General features: G+C 43.1%; 1 long non-coding RNA gene across 2 annotated transcripts; it reads right to left on the reverse strand.

The window, feature by feature from the left end:
• Nucleotides 1-5,126: 5,126 nt before the first annotated feature.
• On the reverse strand, nt 5,127-8,006 carry LOC108297165. Of its 2 annotated transcripts, none has more exons than XR_005198539.1 (2): nt 7,729-8,006; nt 5,127-5,222 (listed from the first exon to the last, which is right to left on the reverse strand). It is a non-coding gene; the product is annotated as an uncharacterized LOC108297165 (long non-coding RNA). The 2 variants fall into 2 exon arrangements; XR_001822123.2 differs by lacking the exon at nt 7,729-8,006 and adding an exon at nt 5,779-6,008.
• Between the last annotated feature and the right edge of the window lie 211 nt (nt 8,007-8,217).

Here is an 8,217-nt window from a genome sequence, read left to right on the forward strand (position 1 = left end):
TCGTATGGAAGTCACTAAGGCATTCAGCCCCCTCCTCCCCCCTTCCATTGCCATCTTCTCACTCCTTTTCCCTTTCTTTCCAAGTAGTTGACCTACCCCTCCTTTTTCCTCCCCTGTCCCTAAAAGAATCCATGTGTCTTCCTAAAATCTCTCTTTGATCCTGTCCTTTAATAACACCGTCAGTGCCTACTACTGGGTCTAGACAGACCTCTGCTGAGCAGTCAGAGTCTTCCCTGACTCCACAATGCCCCTTTCCTTGGCCGACCAGTGTGACAACTGGTCCCCACCTTTCCCTTGCCTATCCCTGCCTCCCTCCTACTAGGTTGTCCCTTCCCTCTCTTCATCCATTCATTCATGACCATTCTTCACTACCGGGCTTCCCACCACCCCCTCCAAAGGAGGCTGAGGTTTTTGTGACTCTCTAGACTGTATTATGGGATGGAACGAATGTTGCTAGAGAATCTTGTGTTCACTTTACTTTAAATAAGTATTTTTTTCCTAATTATAAAATTGATGTGTCAGTTATGGAAAAATTAAAAAATAGAAATGCAGGACAAATACATGAATATCGTCAGTAAATATCTTGTCTTTTTTGGGGGTGTGAATTTTTTGCCTTGTGATCATATTGTGTTCTTTATCATGCAATTAATGTTCTTTTTTCACTATTACATGTGGTTATTGCAGATTTTCACAAAGATACTTTATATTGCTGGTAATGTATTTTATTGTGTAGTCTTACAATTTACTTAACTTTCAGTTATTAGAAATTTAGGTATTTCCAGATTTTCTGTATTATAAATAATGTTGTGTTGATCAATTTTGTGAATAAAATGTTTTTGTGTATTTCAGTTTATTCTCTTAGGACAGTCTCTCAGTGCCAAGTTGTCAAAACGTCTCTCTTTTGCTTCTCTTTCTGCTCTCTTGCTGCCTTAGTGGGTAGTAAACTGAAATATAAAGTAAGCAAGCATACAAATAAAGAAAGAAACAGAAGTAAGTACCCTGATGTTAATAGGTGAAAGTGGTAACCTGTTTTAACTTCTCATTATTTGAGTATTAGGGACCTTGATCATAGTTCTTTTTGTATGATGGTTGGGCATTTGTATTTCCACTTGTGTGAATTTGCCTTTAAATTTTGGTTATGGGTTTCACCTTTTAATGTAATCAAACAAATTGATCTTTTCCTGTATGATAGTTTTTTCTGTATTTTTTCCTGTTATACACACAGACCCCTTCCCATCTGGAGATTGAATAAATATTCATTTTTCTTTGCATTGTTTGTGGTTTGGTCTTATAGTTACTGTGTCTCTCCACCCCATTATCAGAGTAACATATGCTTATTGCATAAAATCTGGAACATGTGAAAAATGAAGATGAAAAGCCCACCATTTGAGACATAGCCACTGTTGACATTGGTGTATTTCCTTTCACTCTTTCACCTGCCTACGCAGATGTGGACATATTTAGCTTTACATAGCTGCAGTCTACTCATATAATCTGTATCTTGCTTTTTTGATCAAACATAAAAGCAAGATATGGTTAGCTTGGTTTTTTATGACATTGACAGTTCTTGGTTAACAGCTGTAACGGCTGCACAGCCCTGTTTCATTCATCTTTTTTTTTTTTTTGGACCACCTTCTCCTTATCCATTCATCCACCAATGGCCACTTGGGTAATTTCTACCTTTTGGCTCTTGCAATAATGCTACTGTCAACAAGGATGTATAAATATCTGTTCGAGTCCCTGCTCTTAATTGTTTTGGGTATACACCCAGCCTACCATACTCTTGAATTACTTAGTTGGGGTTTGTGCTGGGAGGTAAGCCAGGTGACTCTGGAGCAGCCTGACCTTGGCTACAGAGGGAAACTGGCTGTTCTCTCTCTGCCTAATCTTACCGCCATCTGTCAGGTTCCCAAGCTGTTCATCCCTCACTGTGTGAAGGGCTTTGGGTATAAACTACCAAATAGAGGCTCAGCTCCTTTACCTTTCCCAAGTCCATCCTGCATGTTAGAGCTCTTCAAAGGAATCTCTTGAATTCTGGCCTGGGATCTGGGTTAAACTAGAACCCAGGTTCTCCCTTTGGCATCTGCCGTTGTCCCTTTGGGCCTTAGGGATAGCCCATTGTGGTGGAACCTGCCATCAGCCTCACTGCACTCAGTGGCCCCTTGGTTCTCCAGAACAGTTTCTCTCTTCTGCACATGAGAACTTGAACCAGAGAGGACTGTCATTAATTGGTGCCTTCATATTACCTATCATTTGGCCATAATGAGCGAGAGTTCTCAGTACTCTTGGGTCTTGCCTTTCCACCTGTTACTGAAAGCTCCTGTTGGTGTCCATGTCTGCCAACTCACCTGATGGGGCAGATGGTGCTTTCCTCTGAGTGATAAAACACAGTCTGATGTGGGGAGCCCATACTCAAGGGTTTTCTTTGGGGTCAGAGTTTCCACGCTGTTTCTCCAGGCCCTGCCTGAGATCACTGTCATGTGTGGTGCTAATCACCAAAGAATGCCATTGTTTGACTCTGGATTCTAGGTGGTAGTCCTTTTCCTCTGATGGCGGAAGAGTTTGGGTGGGAGAGAACAAATGTGACAAGTTGGCTTCAGATGATGTGGTGGATAGGAGCCAACCCTCAGGTACCTGGCTCTGAGTAATGTGACGGCCCAGGAAGGAGGGGTCCCACTGCCAACGAGGAACAAAAGCTTGAGGTCTAGTAGTGTACTCCACACAGGCTAGGAAGCAAGAGTTGGGTTGAGGACAAGAAGAGGAACAAAGGCCAGGGGTTAACTGCTTTTTGTTTTCCCTCTATAAAAGTCAGGGACTAAGATTTATGTGGGTAAGAAGGTTTGGAGCAGGACTGAAGCTGCCATTTACAAAATCCTTGCCCTAATTTATTGTAGTTTTGGGAGTGTTTCCGAAAGAACCTTTTGCAGGTGATTTTTATTCAGTACTCATTAGCTTAACAGATTTTATGAATTCATTATCTTCTACATTATTGAAAAACATACCTTTGTATTTGTGTTAAGTACAACATGAATTATTATTTGAACAAATCGCATTAAATTAGCCATTATCATTGTGTGTACAATTCTTGCTGCTGTTTGGGACCACTTGATGCTGCCCTGAAACAAATGAAGCCATTTAACAGATGTTGATACCACAGTACAGGTTTGCCCCCCTTAAAGTATCAACCTATTCCTCCCCATGTGAGGCCAAGGCAGCTGTGGTGTGGGTTTTTGGAAAGGAGTTGAATTCTTGAGGGTAGATGGTAAGTTGCACTTGACCGTAGACACACTTTTCTGGGCAGTGATATGTCTCTCAGCTTGCCCCGCAGTTATAGTACAGAGACTCCCCAGAAAGAGGAAGTGGGCTGACCAATTAGGTAGGCTTAGAGAAACCATATGCGCAATAGCAACAAGGTAAAGAAATTAAATTAGTGGGTTCTTGGGGTCCCAACTGGAAATTTGGGACCCCAAGCAAACCACTGGCCTGCTTAGTGGTCTTGGCCTTGTGAGCCTTAGTTTATCTTTTTCTACCTATCCTATTGGTTTTGACTAAAGATTTGGAAGGCAGTCCCTCTTATATTGGTGAGGACATTGGAAGACATATATTTCCAAATAGATCAGGGCAGGCTGGAGTAATTGAGTAGATCTCAGCAGGTGAAGTAACTTCAATGTATTCATTTACTAGCTTGTTTATTGTGTAAGGTACGAAGTTTAAAAGGCACAAACATATGGGAGGATTGCTTGAGGCCAGAAGCTCTTAGACTAGCCAGGCCAGCATACCAAGACCCCCATCTTTACAAAAAAATAATTTTTAAAAAATTAGCTGGGTGTGGTGGCATGGTACCTCTAGTCCCAGCTACTCGTGAGTCAGAGGCAGGTGGATCACTTAAGCTTGGGAGTTCAAGGCTGCAGTGAGCTCTGGTCATGCCACTGCACTCTGGCCTGGGTGACAGAATGGGACCCTGTCTCAAACAACAAAAGGCACAAACATGTATACAATGAAGAGTCATTTTCTCTTCCATCCTTTTCCCCAGCTACCCTATTATCTTCAGAGGTAAGCATGCTTACCAATTCTTGGGAACTGCTGAAGTTTGAAAAGGATAAATGGAGGCCTAACAGGCAGGCCCTTGGACCAAGGTGCTAGGGAGGGGTGACCCAAGGGAGCAGTATTGCACATGCAACCCTTTCACGTTGTGGCCAACAGCTCAGGATGGGGGTGTTGTGTGATGTGGCTGCCAGGAAGTGAAATTCATCTCAGACTACATAAATGGGTATTCAGGAGGAAGGATGGGATAAGCTGCTCTGCCTATGTGCCACTGTCAGCCAGCACCTGGAGAATTGTGTTCAGAGGTGAACACGGAGCTGTCATGGAAATGTGGACAAACAGGAGCATGTTCAGAGGACAGCCCTAAGATGGGTGAGACGCAGCATGTCATGTGAGGAACAGTTGAAGGAGTGTTCAAATGGGGAGAGAAAAGACTCTGGGGTGGGTAAAGGTAGTGTGTTGTGGGGGAGAGCATGGCACTATCCTGAAATTTCTGAAGAACCATCAGAGGCAAGAGAGATTAAACACACTATCTAGATCCCCAAGGGAAGACTCAGTGCTGGACCCTACAAGGAGACAGATGGTCATTCAGAGGTTGAACTTTCTAACATAGCAGCTTACCATTAGAGGAGCCTGCTCCTAAGTGTGGTGAGCTGTCATCTGAGGTATATAAGCATCACTTAGGCAAGAGGTTCTCAATAGGGAGCAATTATTCTCTCTGGACATTTGTCAGTGTCTAGGATCATATTTGGTTATCACAACTGGGGAAAGGCTGCTACTAGCATCTAGTGTGTAGAGGCCAGGGATGATAGGAATCACACACAGAGAGCACCCCGCCTTCAACAATACAGAACTATCTGGCCCAAATGGCAGTAGTTCCAAGGCTGAGAAACCCTAACATAGGCAAACATTTGCTAGAGAAACAAAAACTACTAAAATCCCCCCTTTCTCCAAGACTTTTATGATTGGGAAATGCACGTTCAATTTTTGAAATAACTGGCCGACTATATAAGGTAAGCGGCCTTTTGCATGTATCCTTGAAAACATTTTTAATGATTGCAAGGAGCTTTCAAATAAAGATGAATATTTAAAAACAAACCATTTTATGTAGTGGTAGTAGATTGCATTTCTCTTTCTTCCTGTTTGGTGGAGAGACTCTCCCATCTCAGTTTCCTCTCCTATAAAAGAGAAGTTAATTAGGTGATTTCTTTTAAAAACTAATATTGCATTTTTCCTTTGTTGAAAAAGTATTACATATTCATCACAAAAAATTAGAAAAATATACAAAAGCAAAGAAAATTATCTGACACCAGTGTTTACTTGGCTTAGGGATCCTTCCTCTGAATAATATATATATATATAAATGGATCATACACTACATCCTATTGGTTTTTCTACATCCTGTTTTACAACCTGGCTGTGTGGTGGCATGACACCTCTAGTCTGCTTTTCACACTGCATGATTTCCCCAATTCCAAATTTCTATGACACATAAATAGGAAGAATTCCTATGTGAACATGTGAGGCCGTTTCCTGGAGGACAAAACTAGAAACCTGAGTTTCCTTCCTCTCCCATGACGTCTAATGAATGTGAATGTTTCCACAAAAGTTAATACTGAGGCTGCTGCTCCTCCTAGCCTTGAGTTTCCTGACTCTTTTTGCTCACAGCGGGGCTTGGATAGCTCAGAAACTCTATGGGATAGAGATATCCACCACCAGGCCTGTGGATTTTACCTCTTTGTGTATCCATGTATCCGTGTGATACATGGATCCACTGATACTTTGTGTATCAGTGTATCCATCCAGGTTTCTCCCCGCTCAGGGTATCATTCTGAAGCCATCTCCTGTCACTTGGACATGCAACCACTTCCTAACTGGTCTCCTCCTCTTGCTACACTGCAAACAAGTTCACACAGTTCTGAATACGATCTTTGCCAAATTGAAACCTGATTGTGTCACTGCCTACCACTTGTACCACCCTCCGCTCCCTCCTCCCAAACATCACAATGGCTTCCCATTACTATGAGGACAAGCACAAAACTCCTGAACCTGCCCTTTGTGTAGACCCTTCGTGGTCTGGCCCCTGCTGACCTGCCACACCTCCTTGTTTTAATTCCTACTCCATCTCCAGGGCCAACTTAACCCTTTCTTCCCAAGGACATCCCTCCCTGATGCTTTTGACTAGATTGCATAGCAGCTTGCATCACACACATACCACTTCTTCAAAGACCTCAGTTTGGTTGTACTTTTACATTGGTTTGTGTAATTATTTCGTTTGTATCTGTTTCCCCAGTAAGCTCCATGGAGGAATAGAGTGTCTATTTTTGCGACGTTGTCTCCTAGTGCCTAGTATACAGTAACACCCACGACAGATGTTTGTGGAATAAATGAGTACAGGTTTTATAATGGTCACTTTGCTTTCTGTCATTTTCCTAAGCTTCTATTGCTGACTCTTTAGGTTGTTTCCAGTGTCATTGCTATTACAAAGTACGATGCAGAGAACATCACCATGTAACCATCTTTGTGTACTTGTGTATTAGTGTACCTCTAAAGGATAAAACTGTAGAAATAGAATTCTCAAATCAAAGGCATGTGTAGAGGTCATTTGACATGATGTTGGACACCAGCATCTTAAGTGTCTTTCTCTACTTGGGAAATTCTGCACTCAAGTATTTTGAGTGGCAGGCAGAGCCCACTTGCCACTGCAGAGGGGAAAAATGCCAGCTCATTTTCCCATGACTTCCTTGTGGCTAGAGAGCAGGCATGTGACTTTGACTCAATTCAGCAAGATGCTTTCCTCCTTGAGTTGGAAAAGCAGGAACCAGGGTGAATTCATCTTCCCCCAGAGGAGGGCTCCACGGTGACGGTAAACAGCGTCCAGCACTGGCAGTGGCACTATAGTTATGGCAGCTTGCCTGGTCATTGTTGTCCTTATCTGTTTTTTTAGGTTTGAGACTTTGGCCTTCCCTGGGATTCTATGAGCTACTCAAGCCTTTCAAAAACAAACAGACAAAAAAACCCCAAAATCTTTTTCTGCTTACATTAACCAGTCAGTAAAACAACCAGGGCTCCCGACTGATGAAGTGTACGTATTTGAAAATCTGGAAGCTAGTGCCAAATTGCTCCAAAGAGGTAACACAAATTCATACTCCCATCAGCAGGGCGCCCAGAACCTGAGCTCCTATCTTCCCTCTAGTACTTCTTATGTTGCTTTGCAATGACCTATTTCTAAGGAAGTGGGCATTTCTCATTCATTTTTTCTAGACTAAGCCTCTAACCTAGGGCCTGGCAATTTTAGGCACTTACATGCATGCTAAATGAATGAATGAAAATAACTGTCTTTAATGAGTTTGAGAAAGACCAAACAAAGGTACTGTAGCTTGAATCAGAGACTGGGAGTTGGAAGGACACCCATCCAGTTCCTTATTTGTATTTTTTCCCTTTGTTTTTTTAGAGACAGGGTCTCCCTGTGTTGCCCAGACTAGCCTTGATTTCTTGGGCTTAAGTGATTCTCCTGCCTCAGCCTCCCAAGTAGCAGGGACTACAGGCATGCGCCACTGCAGCTCCTTATTCTGAGGCGGGAGCTAAAAGCCCAGAGGAGGCAAGCAGCTCTACCAAGGAGACACAGCTAGCCAAGTGGAAGCAGCCTTAGATCCAAGTCCACCAAGTCTATTTTCAGCCCACCTTCAAGTCCACTCGTCTGCAAGAACTGCTGCTTCCACAGCGTTTCTCTTCTTTGGGTCTCCTGATCCAGGGAGTAGATTTCAGCTGAAATGATGTGCAAAGGAGCCACCTCAAACTTATGAAACCGCCAGAAAATCACCTTGTGAAAGAAAGAAGGCTGGTGACCACCCGTTTGGAAAACTGCCTTTGTAGTAACTGGAGGGCACACATATGTGTGGAAGGATCAAGCGTCCGCCTTCCTACGGCCACAGTTTTGATTTTCCTTTATTCTTTGTATTGCTTTCAAATCAAAGGGAAGCCGTAGCAGAGAACCTCTTGCCCTGAGCTACACATATGAAAATGAACAAGGTTATGGGAGTCGCGTGTTTTCAATAATGGATCGCTGGTGCCGCCCTTTCTAGGAAATGAAGCGATACTGTTGCTAGGTTGGCGGTAAGAGGCACTGGGCCGGGGTAGGGGGTCTTAATTCCGGTGGTTTTACCTTTCCCA

Source organism: Cebus imitator, unplaced genomic scaffold (genome assembly GCF_001604975.1).
Source record: "Cebus imitator isolate Cc_AM_T3 unplaced genomic scaffold, Cebus_imitator-1.0 Scaffold777, whole genome shotgun sequence".
Classification (NCBI taxonomy): Eukaryota; Metazoa; Chordata; class Mammalia; order Primates; family Cebidae; genus Cebus; species Cebus imitator.